Genomic DNA, 25,439 nt, shown 5'->3' with positions numbered 1-25,439 from the left:
GTTAGGGAGGCAGAGGCAGTTTGAACTGGTTTTGGGATGCAGTGTGTGGAGAAGAAGAGCTGGGCTGGTTGTGTGGTGCAGTGGGCGGAGGGGACGAACTAGGCTGGTTTAGGGATGCGGTGGGGGAAGGGGAGACCCCGAAACTGGTGAAGTCCACACCGACACCACCAGGCTGCAGGGTTCCCAAGCCATCATGGGCCTCCTGCAGTGCCACGATGATGCCACCCGAAGGTTGCAGGAACAGCAACTCATTCCGCTTGGGTGATACAACGCATCATCCTCCGACACTTCCGCCATTTACCGCCCAAAGAGGATCCCCCTCGTTCTCACACACCAGCCCACCAACCTCCGGATACAACGCATCATCCACCGACACTTCCGCCATTTACAATCCGACCCCACCACCCAAGACATTTTTCCATCCCCACCCCTGTCTGCTTTCCGGAGAGACCACTCTCTCCGTGACTCCCTTGTTCGCTCCACACTGCCCTCCAACCCCACCACACCCGGCACCTTCCCCTGCAACCGCAGGAAATGCTACACTTGCCCCCACACCACCTCCCTCACCCCTATCGCAGGCCCCAAGATGACATTCCACATTGAGCGGAGGTTCACCTGCACATCTGCTGATGTGGTATACTGCATCCACTGTACCCGGTGTAGCTCCCTCTACATTGGGGAAGCCAAGCGGAGGCATGGAGACCGCTTTGCAGAACACCTCCGCTCGGTTCGCAACAAACAACTGCACCTCCCAGTCGCAGGCCGTTTCCATTCCCATTCTTTGGATGGCGTGTCCGTCGTGGGCCTCCTGCAGTGCCACGGTGGTGCCGCCCGGGGGTTGTGGGAGCGGCGACTCGTGTTCCGCCGGGGAACCCTGCAGCCTGGTGGTGTCGGTGTGGACTTCACCAGTTTCGGGGTCTCCCCTTCCCCAACTGCATCCCTGAACCAGCCCAGTTCGTCCCCTCCCCCCACTGCACCACACAACCAGCCCAGCTCTTCTCTCTCTCTCTCCCCCCCCCCCCCCCCACCCACTGCATCCCAAAACCAGTCCAACCTGTCTCTGCCTCCCTAACCGGTTCTTCCTCTCACCCATCCCTTCCTCCCACCCCAAGCCGCACCCCCATCTACCTACTAACCTCATCCCACCTCCTTGACCTGTCCATCTTCCCTGGACTGACCTATCCCCTCCCTACCTCCCCACCTATACTCTCTCCCCCTATCTTTTTTACTCTCCATCTTCGGTCCGCCTCCCCCTCTCCCTATTTATTCCAGTTCCCTCTCCCCATCTCCCTCTCTGATGAAGGGTCTAGCCCCGAAACGTCAGCTTTTGTGCTCCTGAGATGCTGCTTGGCCTGCTGTGTTCATCCAGCCTCACATGTTATTATCTTGGAATTCTCCAGCATCTGCAGTTCCCATTATCTCTTCATTTTAGTAGTGTTCTGGTGGATTGTGTACGACCTTTACTGGAATTGAAAACTTCATGGATATGCCTGATCAGTTCTTGGGCTCCACTGTTTTACGAGCAATCACTGCAAGTATAGTGGAAGAAAAGTTAATCCAGTTCTACACCTAATATGAATTACTGATGGTGACCCAGTTGGATGAAGGTTCTAATTTTCTGTCTAAACTATTCAAGAAGTTGTCTGTGTGTAACTCAGTCTTCAGTCTGATATCCACTGTCATGAGCTTCAGAACGGTTCCACCAAACCTTCAAAACAATGATCAGAGCATAGTGTCATAAATATCTGTCTTTTAAACAAAGGTCTGGAATTTCTTTTGTTTGCCTCGCAGGGTTCATTAATGATTTGATTTGATTTTAATCCTTTTGATTTGGTTTAAGGTAAATGGACCACTAAAACTAAGTAAAAACTTTTTTAGGACTGAAGGACGTATTAGAATCCCGACAGAATTAGAATCTCCACAGTGTGGAAGCAGGCCCTTTGGCCTAACAAGTCCACATCGAACCTCAGAGCATCCCACCTCGACCCATCCCCCTATAACCCACCTAATCTACACCTCCCTGAACACTATGGGCAATTTAGCATGGCCAATCCAACTAACCGGCACATCTTTGGACTGTGTGAGGACACTGCATAATATATTGATTGGTTTGTCCAAATTTAAATACCACCTCATCTTCCACCCAAATACCAAAAGCCTTCATGACTTTTTAGGAAAAGTAAAATCCCACAGGGTCTAGGCCCGAAATGTCAGCTTTTGTGCTCCTGAGATGCTGCTTGGCCTGCTGTGTTCATCCAGCCTCACATCTTATTATCCCACAGGTAAAGCTCCTTTCTCCCATAAACTGTATTCTGTTCCGGCCATAGTTCCTTTTTGTTCTTTACATCAGATTTCACAGTAGAAGATGTCAGCAGCATATCAGGACTTCGAGAATCAGGAGGCAGAGATGAGTGAGGTGGCCAGCACTGAGGAGGATGTGCTGAAGAAGCTGAATGGTCTAAAGGCAGATAAGTCACCAGGACCAAATGTACAGTACCTCTGTTCTGAATGAGATAGTTGAGAAGATTAGAAGCATTGGTTATCTTTCAGGAATCACTGAAGTCGGGGCGGGGCCCAGGGGAATGGAAAATGGCTAATCTAACACTGCTGTTTAAAAAGAGTGGGAGACAGAAATAGGAACCAAAGGCTGGTTAATCTGACCTCTGTCATTGGTGAGATTTTAAAGTGCAGTATTAAGAATGAGATTGCAGAGTACGTGAAAGTGCGTAATGAGTCAGCACACTTGTCAAGGGGAGATCGTGCCTGACAAATTTGTTAGAATTCTTTGAGGTGGTAGCAAGCATGTTATACAAAATAGAGCCACTGGATGTGATCTGTTTTGGATTTCCTGGAGGCCTTAACAAGCTGACACAGAAGGCTGATAAATAAAATAAGAACCAGAGGGATGAGGGGCGAGGTACTGGTGTTGAAAGCGGATTGACTGACTGGCAGAACGCAGAGAATAGGGATGAAAGTCTTTTTCAGGACGGCAGTGGTGACTAGTGGAGTTATGCACCAGCCATTAAGTTCCCTAATTTTTTTCTCTAGTGATAGTTATTGTTTATTTTGTTTCAGCAGCAAGCATAGGTAAATTTGAAGCTAGAACACTTGAATGTAAAATTCAACAATAAGAATAAACAAGTTTAGTTGAAATCTGAAGCTTTCGGTGTGCTGCTGCTTCGTTAGGTGAAAATGTTCACCTCATGAAGAAACAGCAGTCTGAAAGCTTCAGATTTCAAATAAACCTGTTGGACCATAACCTGATGTTGTGTGACTTCTGATCTTGTCCACTCCAGTCCAACACTGCTTCCACATTTAAAGGTTAGAGACTGGGATGTTTGCAGATGAGTGTCAATGTCCTGTGTCATTCATGAACCCCCAGACACTGAAACAATTTCTATCCAAATTCAGCAATGTCTGGACGATACAAATGCTTAGGTTGCCAAATGGCAAATAACATTTGAACCACCTAAATGCCAAATGTCCAATAAAGAATCTAATGCCCCCTTGACATTGAAAAGCATTAGTATCACGGAATCCCCTCTGTAGACTTAGCATCATCTTGAAACTGAATTGGGTTAACCAATTAAATATTGTGGCTTTAAGAACAGGTCAGAGGCTCTGAATCCTAGAATGAGTAACTCACCACCTGATTGCCCGGAGCCTATCCACAATGTACAGGGCACAAGACAGGAGCATAATGGAACGCTTTGTGTCTGCCTGGCTGAGTACAGGACGGACAACACAGTAAGAGCTTGATATCATCCAGGAGAGAGCCTGCTTGATGGGCAAACTTTATCTGCAAACTGTAACACTTACCACCACCATCTTGTAGTAGCAGTGTATACCAGTACAATATGCACTGTAGTAATTTAATCAGTGCTCCTTAGACAGCACCTTCCAAGTCCACAACCACCTGGATCTACAAGGACCAGCTGTAGATACTTGGGGAAGCAACTTCCCTACAAGTTCCACACAAATGCTGGACAGCATCCTGACTTGGAAATGTATTGCTGTTCCTTCTCTGTCACTCAGTCGAAATCTTTTAACTTTCTTCATGACTTAACCATGTGTCAATCTCCAAACCAACAGATCCGAACATTCCTTACCCTTAAAAGTGTCTAATTGATCAATGTTTTCTTTTCCCAGAAAGCCAGCCAGTTTTTGCAGATAAGCTTTTCTCTTGAAATCAAAAACTGAAATTGTTGGGAAGTTCAGGCCTGGCAGCACCTGTAGAGGGAAATCGAAGTTAGTGTTTTTGGCACATCCTCAGAACTGATGGTGACTAGGGAAATGTTGGTTTATATGCAGAACATAGGGTGGTGGTGGGGGTGGGGTGGGGGGGTGGGGTGCGGTGCGCATGCAGTGGTAAGGAGGGAATGATAGGTGAGGCTAGAGCCCGAAGAGCAGTTGGACAAAGGAATAGATAAAGATCTGGCTAGGAGGCTGAATAGCTGTTAATGGGGACTGTTAGTGGCTCACAGTGAGTTGTGTGTAATAGCAGACTGTGATGACAAGCCCTGTTCTGTGGGACTTGGGAGAGCTCGAGAACTAAAGTTATTGAACTCCGTATAAAGTCCAGAAGGCTGTAGGGTCCTCAAGCAGAAAATGAGCACTTCAGAAAGCCTGAGAAAGATGTTGGCCAGGGAACGGAGTGGTGGTGTGAAGTGGCAGGCAGCTGGAGGCTAGGTGTTTTTTTTGCAAACAGAACACTGGTGTTGTGCTACGCAGTCACCCAGTCTATGCTGCGGTTCCTCAGTGTAGAGGAGACCAGATTGTGAGCAGCAAATGCAATAGACTGCATAGTGGGAAAGTGCAGGTAAAGCACTGCTTCACCTGAAAGGTGTGTTTAGGCCCTTGGGTACTGAGAAGGGAAGAGGTAAACAGACTGGTGTTACAACTTCTGCAGCTGAAGCGGAAAGTGCTGTGGAGCAGGAGTGGACCCGTATGTTCCAGAGGGAACAGTCCCTGTGGAAGGCTGATCGGTGTTGGGGGGTGGGGAGGGAGAGGAATAAGTGTGTGGAGGTGGCAGCATTGGCAGCTAATGATCCTCTGGATGAGGATGCTGGTGGATTGGAAGGTAAGGATAAAGGGGGACCATATTGCTTTGTGGGAGGGAAGAAGGAGGTGAGAGCGGGAAATGGATTGAACCCAGCTCGGGGCCCTGTCGATGATGGTGCTGGGAACTCCTCTATTGAGGAAGAAGGTGGACATTTTGGAGGCTCCTTTGTCAAAGTTGGAATCATTGAAACATAGGTGATTGAGGTGGAGGAGCTAGGAGAATAGAATAGAGTCTTTACAAAAAAAAGGGGTATGAGGATGTATAGTCTAGGTAATGGTGGGAGCTGGTGGGTTTATAGTGGATATTAGTGGCCAGTCTATCCCCAGAAATGGAAACAGATGCTGAGTAGTCTGACATGGACTAAATTAGATTCCATCCAGTGTGGGAACAGGCCCTTTGGCCCAACAAGTCCACACTGCCCCTTGAAGCATCCCACACACCCCTGAACACTATGGGCAATTTAGCATGGCTGATCCACCTAGCCTGCACATCTTTGGACTGTGGGAGGAAACTGGAGCACCCGGAGGAAACCCGCACAGACACTGGGAGAATGTGCAAACTCCACACACTTGCCTGAGGCTGGAATTGAACCCGGGTCCCTGGTGCTGTGAGGCTGCAGTGCCAACCACTGAGCCACCGTGCTGTCCAAGACTAGGTGAAGGTGAGAGCAGGGTGGAAATTGGAAGCAAAATGAAAGAACTTTTCCAATTCCGGATGAGAGAGGGAAGCAGCAGCAATGATATTCTTGATATAATGGAGGAAAAAGTTGTGTGTGTGGGGTCCAGAATAGGACTGGAATAAGGAATGTTCCACATACCCCACAAACTGACAGGCATAATGGGGCTTGTGGGTACCCATGGCCACTCCTTTGATCTGAAGGAAATGAGAGGAGTTAAGAGTGAGGAGGAACTCAGCCAGGTGGATGAGGCTGCAGATCGTTCAGGCCTTTTGTTCCAGGAAGAATATGAGAGCTGTAAGATAATTGTGGTGGGGGATGAGTATGTGAAGGGATTGCTTGTCCATGCTGAAGAGGAGGCAGCTGGAACCCATGATTTGGAAATTCTGAAGTGTCAGAGGAGTTGCTGATGTGAGTGGACAGGGGAGAAAAGACTAAGTCAAACCGGGAAGAGATGAGTTCTGAGTTTCTGCTTGCACCTGCCCCAATGGTCTGCCTGGGCATTCCTGTTTATGAATTTTGGGAAGGAGGTAAAAGCAAGCTGTGCAGGGTTTGGGAACTGTCAGCTTGGACGCAATATTAGGAAGATTATCAGATGAAATGATTTTGACCATGGTGTAGACAATGGCACGATGATCTATTGTGCGTTCATGGTCCAGCTGGAGATAGGAGGTGGTATCTGAGAGTTGGGGCTTAGCTTCTGCAATGTAGAGGTCAGTCTACCAGATTACAACAGCATTGTTATTGGCAGGCTTAATTACAGAGTCATGGGTGGATCTGAGAACATGAAGTGCAGTCAGGTTTTGGGAGGGTAGGTTGGAATGAGTGGCTGAGGTGGGAGCGGACCGAGAAATTGAAGTGACCGATGTCATGTCGACAGTTCTCAATGAACAGGGCAGGTAAAAGGCCATAGGAAGGGGTCCAGGTGGAGGGAGTGTGTTGGAGTTCGACAAAGGGGTCTGTGCGATGGGGAGAGGACTCTGGCCCAAAAAAATGGGCATGGAGGCGAAGGGAGCTTAGGAAGAGGTCCATGACATGTCAGACCTGAAATTTGTTAAGTTGGGGGCACAGAAGGATAAAATTGATATCTTTGCTGCTACAGAACGTTCAGTATTGGAGAAAAGGAGACACGAGGGATGATGAATGCACAACAGGATGTCGGGTTGGGGAAGGGGAGGAGGAGGATCTGGAGGACCGTGGGATTGCTAAGTTGTATCTTGTGTGCCTCAATGCCTGAAAGGTAAAAAAGTTTCTTGTTAGCATGTCGAATGAGCTGGAAGATGAAGTGGTACTGGGCAGTGGTACAGCTCTCTTCTTGAAGTCTGTACTTGCATATGTTTTAGGGATATTTAAATGACTAATTGTTCATGCGTGTCTTTTACTGATTGTGTGTTAACCGAATATTGCTGCTTTATTGAATAATTTTTTGCTTTGATAATCCCCTAATTATGTTTAAGAAACCTTGATAGATTTTTGTTTAAAAGTTCTCAATTTCCTGTATTTATCTCTACCCATTTATCTGTTTGAATCAAGTGAACAGAAAACTTCACAAAAGGGTTGTTCTAGTTAAGTACATGCAAATAGTTAAATTGTAACTGTAAGTAAACAGTCCTAAGCTATTATCAAATGGCTTCAAAGAGTTAAACTTTTATAACCCTCATTTAAACTGATGGAGTTATTATCATGCCTCGGTCTGAAACTTGAAGTAACATTATATTTGCAGTGTAAACAGGAATTGCCGAAGAAACTGAATAGGTCTTGCTGCATTGTTGAGTTCCTTCAGCTGTTTCTGGTTGTCTGATTTCCAGCATCCGCACTACTTTGTTTTGTATTATTTTTGCATCTGTTTCTCATGGAAGTTGTTAGCGTCGTTATCTTTCGGATACATGTCCAACAGGTGTCAAGGTCATTGCATTGCAATGGTCTGGATGATCACTTGTTTTATTTTGTGCGTGGTGAAAGAAAATTAATTGAATCTTTTTTGCAGCAGCGTTGACAAAATGATGGTTGTCTTATTTCTTTACTGCCATGATCTTTTCTAGACAAATTAGGAAAGACGTGCTGAGCTTTTTCTTTTATGAAGACCAAGTCTTTAAATTCCCTGGCTGTGTTTCCAAAGCATTAGTCACTGCCTAATTTGTGAATCAGCATTTTTCTAAGTATTTCTGAATGCTCCTAGTTTTAGACACCCACATAATTGTATTAAATCACAACTGATCTATAAGTCTATTTCTCCGATCAGTAAGGTGTATTCATATTCTTTGTTCTATCTGCTCAACATTGGACAAGTTTGATATAGGAAATGAAATAAGCCATGGGGCCGATCTAACCTGCTTTGTCATTCCTTGAGATAAAGGCTGATTTTATAAACCTCAACTCCACTGTTCTTGCCTTATCCCCGCAACATTTGATTCCCTTGTTGATTTGAAAATGCCTATCTCAGCTTTGAATATACTTAACAAACTAGCCTGAATAGCCCTCTGCAGTAAAGAATTCCATAGATTGACTGTCCTCTGAGACTATGCCCTCTGCTCTTAGACTCTTCCACAAGGGAAACAACCTCTCAGCTTCTACTCTGATAAGCACCCTAAGAATCTTGTGCATCAGTATATCTATCAGGATGATAGGTTGTCACAACATTGTTTCCCCTCATTCAGCAAAGTCCAAACTACTCAACATCTCATTAGACAGTCTTTCCATTCCCAGAATTGATCTCTCTCAAAGGTAGTAATCTCAGGATTGCTACCAGTGCCACATGCTAGTCAGAGCAGAAATGAAACAATAGCCAGGATGAATGCGTGGCTTGAGAGATGGTGCAGGAGGGAGGGGTTCAGATTTTTGGGACATTGGGACTGGTTCTGGGGAAGGTGAGACCATTACAAATTGGACGGTGTATACCTGGGCCAGACTGGAACCAATATCCCTGGGGGTCCTTTTGCTAACATTGCGGCGGGGGGGGGGGGGGGGGGGGGGGGGCTTTAAACTAATGTGGCAGGGGGGATGGGAACCAATTATTGGACAGAAAGGAGGTAGTAACTAAAGCCTGTAGGGAACTAGATGATGAAGTCAGCGTGACTAAAGGGAAGAGTAGGCAGGGACCAGATGCTGAATACAAAGATAGTCTGAGGTGCATTTGTTTTAATGCGAGAAGTGTAGTAGATAAGGCAGATGAACTTAGGCCTTGGATTGGTATCTGGGAGTATGATGTTATTGCTATTACTGAGACTTGGTTGAGGGAAGGGCATGATTAGCAACTAGTTGACCCAGGATATCGATGCTTCAGGCGGGATATAGAGGGAGGTAAAAGGGATGGAGGAGTTGCATTACTGGTCAAAGACGATATCACAGCTGTACTGAAGGAGGGCACTATGGAGGAGCCAAGCAGTGGGCAGAACTCAGAAATAGGAAGAGTGCTGTAACAATGTTGGGACTGTACTACAGGCGTCCCAACAGTGAAATAGAGGTACAAATATGTAGACTGATTATGGAAAGGCGTATAGGAGCAACAGGGTGGTGGTGATGGGAAATTTTAATTTTCCCCAACATTGACTGGGATTCACTTAGTGTTAGGGGTCAAGATGGAGCAGAATTCATAAGGAGTATCCAGGAGGGTTTTCTAGAGCAGTATGTATGTAGTCCAACTCAGGAAGGGGTCATACTGGACCTGGTTTTGGGGAATGAGCTCGGCCAGGTGGTTGAAATTACACTAGGGGACTAGTTTGGAAATAGTGACCACAGTTCTGTAAGTTTTACACTACTCATGGACAAGGATGAGAGTGGTTCTAAACTGGGGGAGGCCATCTATACCAAAATTTGGCAGGATCTGGGGAATGTAGATTGGGAGAAACTGTTTGAAGGTAAATCCACATTTGATATTTGGGAAGCTTTTAAAGAGAGGTTGGTTAGTGTGCAGGAGAGACATTTTCCTATGAAAATGAGGGATAGAAATGGCAAGATTAGGGAACCATGGATGACAGGTGAAATTGTGAGACTAGCTAAGAGGAAAAAGGAAGCATAAGGCCTAGGCGACTGAAGACAGACGAAGCTTTGGAAGAATACCAGGAATGTAGCGTGAATCTGAAACGAGGAATTAAAGGGCTAAAAGGGGACATGAGATATCTTTCGCAAACATGGTTAAGGAAAATCCCCAAAGCCTTTTATTCATCTATAAACAGCAAGAGGGTAATTGGAGAAAGGATTGGCCCACTTCAGGACAAAGAAGGAAAGTTATGCGCTGAGTCAGAGAAAATGGGTGGCATTCTTAACGAGTACTTTGCATCGGTATTTACCAAGGAGAGGGACATGACGGATGTTGAGGTTAGGGAAAGATGTTTGATTACTCTAGGTCTAGTTGACATAAGGAGGGAGGAAGTGTTGGGGCTGCTGAAAGGCATTAAGGTGGACAAGTCCCCAGGTCCGGATGGGTTCTATCCCTGGTTATTGAGGGAAGCAAGAGAGGAAATAGCTGGGGCCTTAACAGATATTTTTGCAGCATCCTTGAGCACAGGTGAGGTCTTGGACAACTGGAGAATTACTAACATTGTCCCCTTGTTTAAGAAGGATAGCAAGGATAATCCAGGTAATTATTGACCAGTGAGCCTAACGTCAGTGGTAGGGAAGCTGCTGGAGAAGATACTGAGGAATAGGATCTATTCCCATTTGGAAGAAAATGGGCTTATTGGTGATAGGCAGGATGGTTTTGTGTGGGGACGGTCATGTCTTACCAACTTAATAGAATTCTTGGAGGATGTGACTAAGTTGATTGAGGGAAAGGCTGTAGATGTCATATACATGGACTTCAGTAAGGCGTTTGATAAGGTTCCCCGTGGCAGGCTGGTGGGGAAAGTGAAGTCGCATGGAGCCCAAGGTGTACTAGCTAGACGGATTTAAAAAAAACTGTCTGGGCAACAGGAGACAAGAGTTGTAGTGGAAGGGGGTTTCCACAGGGATCTGTGCTGGGACCACTATTGTTTGTGATATACGTAAATGATTTGGAGGAAGGTATAGGTGGCCTGATTAGCAAGTTTGCCGATGACAAAGATTGGTGGAGTAGCAGATAGTGAAGGGGACTGCCAGAGCCTACAGCAGAATATAGATGGATGGGAGAGTTGGGCGGCGAAATGGCAGATGGAGTTCAATCCGGGCAAATGCCAGGTGATGTGTTTTGGAAGATCTAATTCAAGAGCAAACTATACAGGAAATGGAAGAGTCCTGGGGAAATTTGATGTCCAGAGATCTGGATGTTCCGGTCCATTGTTCCCTGAAGGTGGCACCGCAGGTCAATAGAGTGGTCAAGAAGGCATACGACATGCTTTCCTTCATCGGATGGTGTATTGAGTACAGGAGTTGGCAGGTCATGTTACAGTTGTATAGGACTTTGGTTCGGCCACATTTAGAGTACTGCGTACAGTTGTGGTCGCCACATTAACAAAAGGATGTGGATGCTTTGGAGAGGATGCAGAGGAGGTTCACCAGGATGTTGCCTGGTATGGAGGGTGCTAACTATGAAGAAAGGTTGAGTAGATTAGGATTATTTTCATTAGAAAGACAGAGATTGAGGGGGAACCTTATTTTGTAGACCTCAGTCATGAGGGATATAGACAAGATGGATAGCAAGAAGCTTTCTTCCCCCAGAGTGGTGGACTCAGTTACTAGGGGTCATGAGTTTAAAGTGAGAGGAGGGAAATTTATGGGAGATATGCGTGGAAAGTTCTTTATACAGAGGGTGGTGGGTGCCTGGAACGCCTTGTCAACGGAGGTGATAGACATAGACAGGATAGTGTCTTTTCAGATATATCTGGACAGGTACATGGATGGGCAGGGAGCAAAGGGATACAGACCCTTAGAAAATAGATGATAGGTTTAGATAGCGGATCTTGATTGGCGCAGGCTTGGAGGGCTGAAGAGCCTGTTCCTGTGCTGTAATTTTCTTTGAGCCTTCTCTGGACAGCCTCCAGTGTCATGATTTCTTTTTTTACAGACCAGAAATGTTCACGGTACTCCAGGTATGATCTGACTAGTTCCTCGTATAGATTTAGCAGAATATTCCTATTTTCATACTCCATTTCCTTTGAATATAGTGACCATCAGTACAGTTGTCTTTCCACTTGCCCACTGAACTTGAATGGCACCTTTTTGTAATTTTTGCATATGGACCCCAATCCATCTGTGCTGCAGCTTTTCTCCACTTATATTCTGTTCAGCAGTCCTATTCCATTTGACAAAGTGCATGACATTGTTTCCTCACATTATATTGCGTATGATGATAAAGCGTGAAGCTGGATGAACACAGCAGGCCAAGCAGCATCTCGGGAGCACAAAAGGTGACGTTTCAGGCCTAGACTCTTCATTAGAGACCCCCTCTCTGATGAAGGGTCTAGGCCCGAAACGTCAGCTTTTGTGCTCCTGCGATGCTGCTTGGCCTGCTGTGTTCACCCAGCTTCACGCTTTATCTTGGTACCTCCAGCATCTGCAGTTCCCATTATCTCTTACATTCCATATGTCAAGTTTATGCCTGATTAATTAATCTGTCTATATCCCTCTGCAGACTCATTGTATTATCTTCATTACTTGCATCCTGTTTTATTGACATTCACAAACTTGGAATAGTGCATTTAATTTCATCTAATTCATTAATATATATTGTAAGTAGTTGTGCTGTCAACACATTCTTGTGGTTCTTGAGTAATTACAGGTTGCCATGCTGAGAATACTCCCTTACCTCAATTCAGTCTCCAGCTGATCCTCTATCCATGCTACTATAATGCCACTCACACTACGAGCTTTAGCCTTAAGTAGTCTTGGATGCAGTACTTTATTGAAAGCCTTTTGGCCATACAAATGATTGTACCTGCTGCTTCCCTGGTATCTATTCTGGTTGTTATTGAACATCGAATATGGAACAGTACAGCCCGGTACAGGCCTTTGGCCCACAATGGTGTGACAACCTATCATCCTGATAGATATAGGACAGATGTCACAGGTGGGCTGTTTATTCAGAGTAGTAAGGGTGTGGAATGCCTGCCTGCAACAGTATTAGACTTGCCAATTTTAAGGGCATTTAAATGGTCATTGGATAAACATGGATGATAATGGAATAGTGTAAGTTAGATGGGGCTTCAGATTGGTTTCACAGGTCAGCGCAACATTGAGAGCTGAAGGGCCTGTACTGCGCTGTAATGTTCTATGTTCTATTAAGATCAATCTACCCTGCGTAACCTACGTTTTACTATCCTCCATGTGCCTATCCAAGAGTCGCTTAAAAGTCTCTAAAGTATCTGACTCCACTACCACTGCCGGCAATGCATTCCACACGCCCACCATTTTCTGTGTGAAAAACCTACCTCTGACATCTCCCCGATACCTTCCTCCCATCACCTTAAAATTATGCCCCCTTGTAGTAGCCATTTTTGCCCTGGGAAAGGGCCTCTGACTATCCACTCTAACGATGCCTCTCATCAACTTGTACAATCTATTATGCCACCTCTCATCCTTCTTCACTCCAATGAGAAAAGCCCTAACTCCCTCAACGTTTCCTCATAAGACCTGCCTCCAGTTCAGGCAGCATCCTGGTAAATCTCCTCTGCACCCCCTCAAAAGCTCCCGCATCCTCCCTGTAATGAGATGACCAGAACTGAACACAATAAGCCATGTGTGGTCTAATTAAGAGTTTTATCGAGCTGTAGCATGACCTTGTGGCTGTTAAACTCAATTCCCCTACCAATGAAAGCCAACACAACACTTGCCTTCTTAACAATCCTATCAACTTGGGTCGCAACTTTGAGGGATCTATGGACGTGGATCCCAAGATCCCTCTGTTCCTCCATGCTGCCGAGAATCCTGCCATTAACCCTGTATTCTGCTTTCAAACTCAACCTTCCAAAATGAATCACTTCACACTTACCTGGGTGGAATTCCATCTGCCACTTCTTTGCCTAGCTCTGTGCGCTGTCAATGTCCTATTGCAACCTACAATAGCTCTCCACACTGTCTAGATCTCCACCAACCTTGGTGTCGTCGGCAAACTTACTAACCGAACCTTCCACTTTCTCATCCAAGTCATTCATGAAGATCACAAAGAACAGAGGTCCTAGAACAGATCCCTGCAGAACACCACTGGTCAACAAGCTCCAGGTTGAATACCTTCTATCTGCTACGACCTTGTCTCTTCTACTGAACAGCCAGTTTTGTACCCAGACTGCCAACTTTTCCTGAATCCCATGCCTCCTTACTTTCTGAATGAGCCTACCATGTGGAACCTTTTTGAATGCCTTGCTAAAATCCATTTACATCACATCCACTGCTCTACTTTCATCAATTGTTTTGTCAGATTCTCAAAGAATTCAAAAAGGCTTATAAGGCATGACCTGCCTCTCTCAAAAACCCTGCTGGCTATTTCTAATCAAACTGTGCTTTTCCAAGTAATCATAAACACTGTCTCTCAGAATCCTCTCCAATAATTTGCCCACCACAGAAGTAAGACTGACTGATCTGTAATTTCCAGGATTATCCATATTCAGTTTCTTGAACAAGGGAATGACATGTGCCATCCTCCAATCTTTTGGCACTATATTCATTAAGGACTTCCCCTCCCTCCTCTAACTTCGCACACAAGTTCTGTCCACTATCCCTGATTGGCCTTACCCTCACTCTGGCCATCCTCTTGTTCCTCACATCACTATATAAAGCCTTGGCATTTTGCTTGATCCTCCCCGCCAAGGTTTTCTCAAACGCCATTCCAGCTCTCCTAAGCCCATTCTTCAGTTCCTTTCCAGCTACCTTGTAGATCTCTAGAGCCTTGTCCGATCCTTACTTCCTCAACCTTCAGCTTCCTTCTTCCTCTTGACTAGGTGTTCCACGTGTCTGGTCATCCAAGGTTCCTTCACCGTACCATCCCCTTTCATTGTCTCAGTGGGACAAACATATACAGTACTTGTAGTAACTGCTGCCTAAACAGCTTCCACATCTCTGTCTTGCATTGCCCTGAGAACCTCTGATCCCAATTAATGCTGCGCAGTTTTTGTATAACATTGTAATTCCCCCTCCCTCAATTAAATACTTTCCCATACTGTCTGCTCCTACTCCTCTCCGTGACTGCAGTAAAGGTCAGGGAGTGGTGGTCATTATCGCCGAAATGCTCTCCTGAGAGATCGGACGTCTGGCCTGGTTCGTTGCCAAGCACCAAATCCAATATGGCCTCCCCCTAGTTGGCTTATCTACAGAGAGTCAGAAATCCTTCCTGGACGCACCTGACAAAATCTGCTCCATCCAAACTATTTGCACTTAGGAGGTCCCAGTCTATATTAGAGAAGTAGGAGTCACCCATGACAACAGCCCGATTACTTCTGCACCTTTCCACAATCTGTCTCCCAACCTGTTCCTCAGTGTCTCTGTTGCAACTGGGGGGTCTACAGGAAACTCCCAATGAAGTGACTGCTCCTTTCCTGTTTCTGACTTCCACCCTTACTGACTCAACAGGCAAAACCCTTGTCCACAACCTCCCTTTCTGCAAGCTGTGATTCCATCCCTGATTAGTAATGCCACTTCCCCACCTCTCTTACCTCCCTCCCTATTTCTATTGAAACATCTGGACCTCAGAGCTGTGATAAATTTTTGTCAGGTATGATGTTCCCATTATGAAGTCGTATTGACGTCTTGGTTTTATGCAATTTTAAATCTTCTGATTTTATGAGCTTTTATAAAAATTCCCAACTGTTCCCAATGACATTTGTTAAGGTCACTGTCCCTTAGTTAAGTATTTTTGCCTCTCCCTTTCTACTAAGCAAGTTATATTGGCACTTGAAGGGCCACTCTACCTGAGGTTAATTCTGATTTCCCTCCACAAATGCTGTCAGACCTGCTGAAATTTTCCAGCAATATCTATTTATTGTTGCACTGTATTGGCAGTTTTCCAATTTGGTGCATCCAGTATCTCTGGGCCTACTTCATTAACAATTCCAGGATGTAACCCCATCATGTTCAGGGGACTTTTCAGCCTTCAGCCCCATTAGTTTCCCTAGAATGCTTTCTTTAGTGATATTTATTGTATTTATTCACAATGACTTTTGAGCCGTGTAGTTATTTAATATTTTTGGAGTGCTATTAGTGCCCTCTACTATGAAGACTGATGGAAAGTGTTTATTTATGCCCTCTGCCTTTCCTGCCTCCTCATTAATATTTCTCCAACCTTGTACTCCAAAGGGCCTATGTTTGCTTTGGTTGTGAATAGGTTCCACTCAATGGTCTGTTCAAAAGTCAATTTGTATGCAAGTTGGAACATAATATAGGATAATGTAAAATAGCCGTTTAAGTACAAAAACTTAGGCATTTTGGTTCTTTAATGTATCCTTCTGTGGATTGCATTTTGAAATAACTTTTGTAAGCCAGATGTTCATAAATTGTAAATATCCCCTGTATTTAAAGAAGCTCTTACTGTCTTTTTATAATGTTACTTAATAGCTTGCCTTCATAGTTTATTTTCTCCCTTTTGTTTCAGCCATCTTGTTTACCACTAGCCTCTGACACTTTCTTTTTTCAACTTGAAACTATCATTTCCACTTCCCCTCCCATTCTCTTGATGACATGTCCATCATGGGCCTCCTGCACTGCCACAGTGATGCCACCCGAGGGTTGCAGGAACGGCAACTCATATTCCGCCTGGGAACCCTGCAGCCATATGGTATCAATGTGGACTTCACCAGTTTCAAAATCTCCCCTTCCCCCACTGCATCCCTAAACCAGCCCAGTTCATCCCCTCCCCCCACTGCACCACACGACCAGCCCAGCTCTTCCCCCCCACCCACTGCATCCCAAAACCAGTCCAACCTGTCTCTGCCTCCCTAACCGGTTCTTCCTCTCACCCATCCCTTCCTCCCACCCCAAGCCGCACCCCCAGCTACCTACTAACCTCATCCCACCTCCTTGACCTGTCCGTCTTCCCTGGACTGACCTATCCCCTCCCTACCTCCCCACCTACACCCTCTCCACCTATCTTCTTTACTCTCCATCTTCGGTCCGCCTCCCCCTCTCTCCCTATTTATTCCAGTTCCCTCCCCCCATCCCCCTCTCTGATGAAGGGTCCAGGCCCGAAACGTCAGCTTTTGTGCTCCTGAGATGCTGCTTGGCCTGCTGTGTTCATCCAGCCTCACATTTTATTATCTTAAGTTAATCATGGTTGGTTTATCTCTTTAGAATCCTCCTTCTTCACTACTGTGTATTTTTGCTGAGAATCTTTAGCTGTTTTCTTAAATGTCTGTCCTTGTTTCTCAAATGTCTTTTCAGCTAAACTCCTTTCCCAGTCCACTCCAGCTAAATCTGCCCACGTCCCCATGTAATTGCCCTTATTTAAATATAGCACTTTTGCTTTCAACCCAAGTTTTGCACTGTCAGCTGAATGCTAGATTATATCATGTTATGGCTGTTAAGCAAAGAACAGTATAGCACAGGAACAGGTTTTTTGGCCCACGAAAACCGCATAGACACATGATGCCTCCCCTTTGTGCAGTCCGGGCACTTAAAATCCTGTCTTTTTGAAAAAACCTGCCTTTCACATCTTTAAACTTGCCTCCTTTTAGCTTAAACCTATTTCCCCCTCATCAATATTTTTACCCTGGGAAAAAGACCCCGACTATCTATTCTATCTATGCCCATCATAATGTTGTAAACTTTTCAGGTTGCCCCTCATCTTTCTTTGAAGTGAATTTGTCTCTAAGGGATCTCTTACACTAAAATAATTTGTTAAACCTGCCTCATTACGTATTAAGAAGTCAAAAATAGCCTGACCCCTCCTTGGATCCACCACGTTATTGCAGAAAACACTCCCAACTACATTCTTCCTCATGGCTAATGTTACCAGTTTCATTTTCCCAATCTGCATGAACAGCCCGGTTACCTGTTTGACATGCTCTCACCATATCTTAATTTATTTTCTGTCCTGTATAATTTCTGTTAGGTGGCCTACTCCTACCAATGTCGTTAACTCTTTGTTTCTTCTAACCACATGAATTCTACATCCTACAATCCAAGATCATTTGCTTTGTACTTATTCAATTTCTCACTAACAAAGGTGTCCCACTACCTCTTCCATCCAGCCTGTCCTTTTGAAAAGTCTCATGCCCTGTATATTTAGTTCCCAACATTTACGTCCTTGTGACCATACCCCTCTGATTAAGTAATCACTTCGACAAATACCTCTGTTTTGTCCGAGATAATGGGAACTGCAGATGCTGGAGAATTCCAAGATAATAAAATGTGAGGCTGGATGAACACAGCAGGCCAAGCAGCATCTCAGGAGCACAAAAGCTGACGTTTCGGGCCTAGACCCTTCATCAGAGAGGGGGGTGGGGTGAGGGTTCTGGAATAAATAGGGAGAGAGGGGGAGGCGGACTGAAGATGGAGAGTAAAGAACATAGGTGGAGAGAGTATAGGTGGGGAGGTAGGGAGGGGATAGGTCAGTCCAGGGAAGACGGACAGGTCAAGGAGGTGGGATGAGGTTAGTAGGTAGCTGGCGGTGCGGCTTGTTGTGGGAGGAAGGGATGGGTGAGAGGAAGAACCAGTTAGGGAGGCAGAGACAGGTTGGACTGGTTTTGGGATGCAGTGGGTGGGGGAGAAGAGCTGGGCTGGTTGTTTGGTGCAGTGGGGGGAGGGGACAAACTCGGCTGGTTTAGGGATGCAGTAGGGGAAGGGGAGATTTTGAAACTGGTGAAGTCCACATTGATACCATATGGCTGCAGGGTTCCCAGGCGGAATATGAGTTGCTGTTCCTGCAACCTTCGGGTGGCATCATTGTGGTAGTGCAGGAGGCCCATGATGGACATGTCATCTAAAGAATGGGAGGGTGAGTGGAAATGGTTTGCGACTGGGAGGTGCAGTTGTTTGTTGCGAACTGAGCGGAGGTGTTCTGCAAAGCGGTCTCCAAGCCTCCGCTTGGTTTCCCCAATGTAGAGGAAGCCGCACCGGGTACAATGGATGCAGTATACCACATTGGCAGATGTGCAGGTGAACCTCTGCTTAATGTGGAATGTCATCTTGGGGCCTGCGATAGGGGTGAGGGAGGAGGTGTGGGGACAAGTGTAGCATTTCCTGCGGTTGCAGGGGAAGGTGCCGGGTGTGGTGGGGTTGGAGGGCAGTGTGGAGCCAACAAGGGAGTCACTGAGAGAGTGGTCTCTCCGGAAAGCAGACAGGGGAGGGGATGGAAAAATGTCTTGGGTGGTGGGGTCGGATTTTAAATGGCGGAAGTGTCGGAGGATGATGCGTTGTATCCGGAGGTTGGTAGGGTGGTGTGTGAGAACGAGGGGGATCCTCTTGGGGCGGTTGTGGCGGGGGCGGGGTGTGAGGGATGTGTTGCGGGAAATACGGGAGACGCGGTCAAGGGCGTTCTTGATCACTGTGGGGGGAAAGTTGCGGTCCTTAAAGAACTTGGACATCTGGGATGTGCGGGAGTGGAATGTCTTATCGTGGGAGCAGATGCGGCGGAGGCGGAGGAATTGGGAATAGGGGATGGAATTTTTGCAGGAGGGTGTGTGGGAGGAGGTGTATTCTAGGTAGCTGTGGGAGTCGGTGGGCTTGAAATGGACATCAGTTACAAGCTGGTTGCCTGAGATGGAGACTGAGAGGTCCAGGAAGGTGAGGGATGTGCTGGAGATGGTCCAGGAAGGTGAGGGATGTGCTGGAGATGTTTTGTCCATTGTGTTTAGCATCATGCTCTGAATCAGTGGAGTATTTTTGTTTCCTAGTGCTACTTTTATCCATACGTTGTGATTCCTGAAAGACTGCCAGGTCTTTGTGGTATTCTGGCTAGAGACCAGTAGAGAATTTTTGAGTTCCTAGGTATGTACTTAGAATAAAACCATACAAGTTCAGTTTTGAACCCAGAAAATACAATTTCAAAGCTAAAAATTTGAGGTCAGCAACACTAGATAGACGCAGAAGGAGTTAAAAAGGAAATTCAGGAGAAATTTATTTGCCCAGAGACTATTGAAAATATAGGACTCTACTTTGAGCTGAATTATATAGATGGATTTAGGGAGAAGCTAGACAAGTTGTGAAGGTAAGAAAGATGGGAGTGTAATATTTAAAGTTAGGCGAAGGAGGAAAGGAGAAATTTGGAGTGAACCATAACCCTCAGTAAGTTAGTATGTGACCGATCTTTTTCTGTGCTGTGTATGCTGTGAAAATGCTTTGACTTCAAAGACAATAGTTGCAGAGCTGAGCATTTGTATTACAAACCTAAAACAGCCTTTCATTGGTGATGCAGTTACATCTCACAATACCATCTGTGTCAGAGATGTGTATAGGTATTTGGGCTGTCTCAAACAGAAATGGAAGAATTCATCAATATCCTCAACATGAGTGGAACAGGCTTGAGGGCCTGAATGGCTTATGCCTGTTCCTATAAAACAGCCCCCATTCCTGTCTCCAGTTAAGAGGCCCTTGCTCCCAGCCTTAGCTAACTTCCTCAATGCCGTTACTTAGATTTCCAACTGCTTTTTGCTCCTCCTTTACAAGGAAGGTGCTTCTCTGTCTTTTGTTGCAGTTAGGTTTAACTGATCAACAGCAAAATCCAGAGAAAACCTCCAAACGATTGGAAGGACAGCCACCCACCGCTTCCTTCCAATCTATTTGTGGGGGGTATTTTTCTCAGTTTACTCCCATTGGTGGTATTTGTCTTGAATTTCTGGGGTTAATTTAAATGGAATTACAGTGAAGTGAGGATTGAATTGGCTAAAGTGGGCTGAAATATTTAGGGGTGCTTGTGCATGAAACATAAAGCACAGGTGCAGCAGGTAATTGGGAAGGCTAATGGAATGTTGCTCCTTATTTCAAGGGGGTTGGTGTATAAGAGTAGGGATGCCTTTCCTATGTAAGGTTCTGGTGAAACCACATCGGAGTACTGAGTGATAATGGGAACTGCAGATGCTGGAGATTGCAAGATAATAAAATGTGAGGCTGGATGAACACAGCAGGCCCAGCAGCATCTCAGGAGTACTGAGATCAGTTTTAGTCCCCTTATTTCAGGCAAAATAGTTCATTGGAGGAAGTTCAGAGAAGATTCACTGGGATAATCCTGGTACGGAGGGAGTGCCTTGTGAGCAAAAGCTAAACAGATTGGAATCTATTCACTTTGGTTTGGAAGAATGAGAGTCGATCTTATTGAAACACATAGGATTCTTACAGGGCTTGACGAGGTAAATGCTGAGAGCATGTTTCTCCTCATGGGAGAGTCTAGGCCCAGAGGACACAATCTCCAAATAAAGGAGGGCTAATTTAAAGTTGAGATGAGGAAGAATTCTCTTTCAGAGGATTGAGTCTTTGCACCTCCTTGCCATAGAAAGGTATAGGGCAGAGTACTTGTGTGTATTTAAGACTGAGATAAATAAATTCTCAATCACTTGGGGGACTAAGGGCTGTGAAGACAATTGGATCAGCCGTCATCCTTTTGAATGGCAGAGCAGGCTCAAGGGTACCAAATAGCCTGTTCCCATGTATTTTCACCATATACCCTGAAACTGTTTGAAAACAAAGTGAGTACTGTTAGTATGGTTAAACAATATTTTGAGGAGAATCAGTGGTGTAAAATCTATGCTGCTTAATTATTGACTGCTCTACTGAGGGAATTGGGCCCCTCTTGGCCACCCTAGCCCTCTCACCATCGTTATACTATCTTCCAACATCTACCATTAGACAGAAGATACAAACGTTTGAAAATGTGTACTAATAGATTCAAAAACATCTTCTTCATCATCAGACTTTTGAATGGACCTCTCGTATATTAAAGTTGATCTTTCACTACACCTTCTCTAGCTGCAACAATATATTCTATTTCTGTTACCCTGATGTATTTGTGAATGGTATGAATTGCCTAGATAGCACGCAAAACAGTAATTTTCGCTATCTCAGTACTTGTAACATTATTAAATCAAATAGCCAATTCCTTTAAGTGCACCTTAAATAAATCTTCCTTCAACCTTCTCTGTTGCAAAGAAAACAATCTCCACCTAAGTTTTTGCAGCAATCTGTTTTTATTTGATTTGAGGCATCCACAGTTTCTTGGGTTTATTTTACAAATCTCTCCATCTACACTTCGTTATCCTACCGCTTGTGTCACTCATCTTGGCTTACCCTCCCCAAATGCATTGCCCCATTACCAAGAAATAGGGAGGGAGGTAAGAGGTGAGGGAGTGGCATTGCCAATCAGGGATGGAATCACAGCTTGCAGAAAGGGAGGTTGTGGACAAGGGTTTTGCCTGTTGAGTCAGTAAGGGTGGAAGTCAGAAACAGGAAAGGAGCAGTCACTTCATTGGGAGTTTCCTATAGACCCCCCCCAGTTGCAACAGAGACACTGAGGAACAGGTTGGGAGACAGATTGTGGAAAGGTGCAGAAGTAATCGGGCTGTTGTCATGGGTGACTCCTACTTCTCTAATATAGACTGGGACCTCCTAAGTGCAAATAGTTTGGATGGAGCAGATTTTGTCAGGTGCGTCCAGGAAGGATTTCTGACTCTATATAGATAAGCCAACTAGGGGGAGGCCATATTGGATTTGGTCCTTGGCAACGAACCAGGCCAGACGTCCGATCTCTCAGGAGAGCATTTCGGCGATAATGACCACCACTCCCTGACCTTTACTGCAGTCACGGAGAGGAGTAGAAGCAGACAGTATGGGAAAGTATTTAATTGAGGGAGGGGGAATTACAATGTTATACAAAAACTGCGCAGCATTAATTGGGATCAGAGGTTCTCGGGCAATGCAAGACAGAGATGTGGAAGCTGTTTAGGCAGCAGTTACTACAAGTACTGTATATGTTTGTCCCACTGAGACAATGAAAGGGGATGGTACGGTGAAGGAACCTTGGATGACCAGACACGTGGAACACCTAGACAAGAGGAAGAAGGAAGCTTACTTAAGTTTAAGGAAGTAAGGATCAGACATGGCTCTAAAGATCTACAGGGTAGCCGGAAAGGAACTGAAGAATGGGCTTAAGAGAGCTGGAAGGGCATATGAGAAAACCTTGGCAGTTGGATCAAGGAAAACGCCAAGGCTTTATATAGTGATGTGAGGACCAAGAGGATGGCCAGAGTGAGGGAAAAGTTGATCAGGGATAGTGGACAGAACTTGTGTGCGGAATCAGAGGAGGGAGGGGAGGTTCTTAATGAATACATTGCTTCAGTATTCACCAGTGAGAGGGGTCTTGACGTTTGAGGACGGCATGAAACAGGCAGATATACTTGAACAGGTCAATGTTACGATGGAAGATGTGCTAGAAATTTTGAAAAACATGAGGATAGGTAAGTCCCCTGGACCAGACAGGATATACCCAAGGTTCCTAGAGGAAGCAAGGGAAGAAATTGCTGTCCCTTTGGCAATGGTTTTTGCATCCTCGTTGTCAACTGGAGTAGTACCAGATGATTGGAGGGTGGCAAATGTCATTCCCTTGTTCCCTTTCTTGACCAGGGATAATCCTGGGAATTTATGGGACAATCAGTCTGTCTTCTGTGGTGGGCAAGTTATTGGACAGGATTCTGAGTGATAGAGATAGTATTTGATTATTTGAAAAACCAGTATTTGAGAAATAGCCAGCATGGTTTTGAGAGAAGCAGGTCATGCCTCACAAGCCTTATAGAATTTTTTGAGGATGTGTCAAAACACATTGAAGGCAGAGCAGTGAATGGTAGTGTATATAGAACATAGAACCCTACAGACCAGTACAGGTCCTTTTGGCCACAATGTTGTGTTGAACTTTTTACCCTAATCCTAAGGTCTATCTGACCTCCACCCCTACCACTTACTATGATCTATATGCCTATCTAATCGCCACTTAAATGCCCCTAATGAGGCTGACTGTACTACTGTTTCTGGCAATGCATCCCGCACCCCTATCATTCTGAGTAAAGAACCTACCTCTGACGTCTCCCAGAGGTCTACCTCCACTCACTTTAAAACTATGCCCCCTCGTAATAGCTACCTCCACCCTCAACAAAACCCTCTGGTTATCCACTCTGGATTTTAGCAAGGCATTCGATAAGGTTCCACTTGGTAGGCTCAATCAGAAAGTAAGGAGGTATGAGATTCAGGAAAAGTCGGCAGTCTGGGGACAAAACTGGTTGTCCAGTAGAAGAGACAAGGTCATAGTAGATGGAAGGTATTCAGCCTGGAGCTTGTTGACCAGTGGTGTTCTGCAGGGATCTGTTCTGGGACCTCTGCTCTTTGTGATCTTTATGAATGACTTGGATGAGAAAGTGGAAGGTTCGGTTAGTAAGTTTGTTGATGACTGATACCAAGGTTGGTGGAGATCTAGACAATGTGGAGGGCTGTTGTAGGTTTCAACAGGACATTGACAGGACATAGAGCTAGGCAAAGAAGTGGGAATGGTATTCTACCCAGATAAGTGTGAAGTGATTCATTTTGGAAAGTCGAGTTTGAATGCTGAACACAGGGTTAATGTCAAGATTCTCGGCAGCATGGAGGAACAGAGGGATCTTGGGGCCCACATCCATAGACTCTTCAGAGTTGCGACCCAAGTTGATTGGGTTGTAAAGAAAGTGTATGGTGTGTTGGCTTTCATTGGCAGGGGAATTGAGTTTAACAACCACGAGGCTATGCTGCAGCTGTATAAAACCTTGGTCAGACCACACTTGGAATATTGTGTCCAGTTCTGGTCATCTCATTATAGGAAGGATGTGGAAGCTTTAGTGAAGGTGCAGAGGAGATTTACCAGGATGCTACCTGAACTGGAGGGCAGGTCTTGAGAAAATATTGAGGGAGTTGAGGCTTTTCTCATTGGAGCGAAGAAGGATGAGAGGTGATTTAATAGAGGTGTACACGAATTTGAGAGGTGTGGATAGCCAGAGACACACTTTCTCCCCCAGTGCGGAAATGACTATTAGGAAGGGGCATGATTTTAAGGTTAGTGGAAGGAGGTGTGGGGAGATGTCAGAGGTAGGTTCCTTTATACAGACAGTGGTGGGCATTTGTAATGCTCTGCCGACAAGGTTAGTGGAGTCACATACTTAAAAGACTTTTAAGTGACTCTTGGATAGGCACGTGGATGATCGTTTAATATAGGATATGCAAGGTAGTTTGATTTTTTTCTAGGATAATGAGTTGGCACACCATCTTGGGCCAAAGGGCCTGTACTGTGCTGCACTGTTTTATGTTTTATGCCTCCAGATTGAGTTAAACTTGCTACTTTTCTGCTGATCTGACCAGTCAGTTAGTATCTTCACACAGGCTACATTTTTTCCCCATTATTGTTAGTTACGCAACCAAATTTTGAATTGCGTGAAAATTTGTTACACCTAGCTCTTAAATTTAGGGGCAAATCCTTTTGGCGCATTGAATCTGCACTGACCAAACAATTTTAAATCTACGCTTGTCTTACTTTTCAGAACTTGGCCCACAGCCTTGACTGTTATGACATTTCAAGTGCTCATCCCTACATTTTTGAAGGTCATGAGATTTCCTGCTCCTGCTATCCTTCCAGGTGGTGCATCCCAGATTCACACCACACTCTTGGGTGTGAAATGTTTTCCTCAAATCTTTTGACTTTTATCTTAGAATTTTACCCCTTTCTTATTGACTATTCAGGTAAAGGGAACAGCTGCTTTTTGCCCATCCTGTTCATGTTCTTCGTAATCTTATACACCTCATTTTGGCGTCCCCCGCCCGCCCGCCCGCCCAACCTGCTCTGCTCCACAAAAAACT

General features: G+C 45.3%; 1 protein-coding gene across 1 annotated transcript in view; it reads left to right on the top strand.

Annotated features, from left to right (window-relative positions):
* ddx19a (DEAD-box helicase 19a) overlaps window positions 1-25,439 on the top strand; it is a 97,610-nt gene that overhangs the window by 26,950 nt on the left and 45,221 nt on the right. The window lies entirely within an intron of this gene.

Source organism: Stegostoma tigrinum, chromosome 28 (genome assembly GCF_030684315.1).
Source record: "Stegostoma tigrinum isolate sSteTig4 chromosome 28, sSteTig4.hap1, whole genome shotgun sequence".
In the NCBI taxonomy this organism is placed as follows: domain Eukaryota; kingdom Metazoa; phylum Chordata; class Chondrichthyes; order Orectolobiformes; family Stegostomatidae; genus Stegostoma; species Stegostoma tigrinum.
This window is presented reverse-complemented; position numbering and strand designations above follow the sequence as displayed.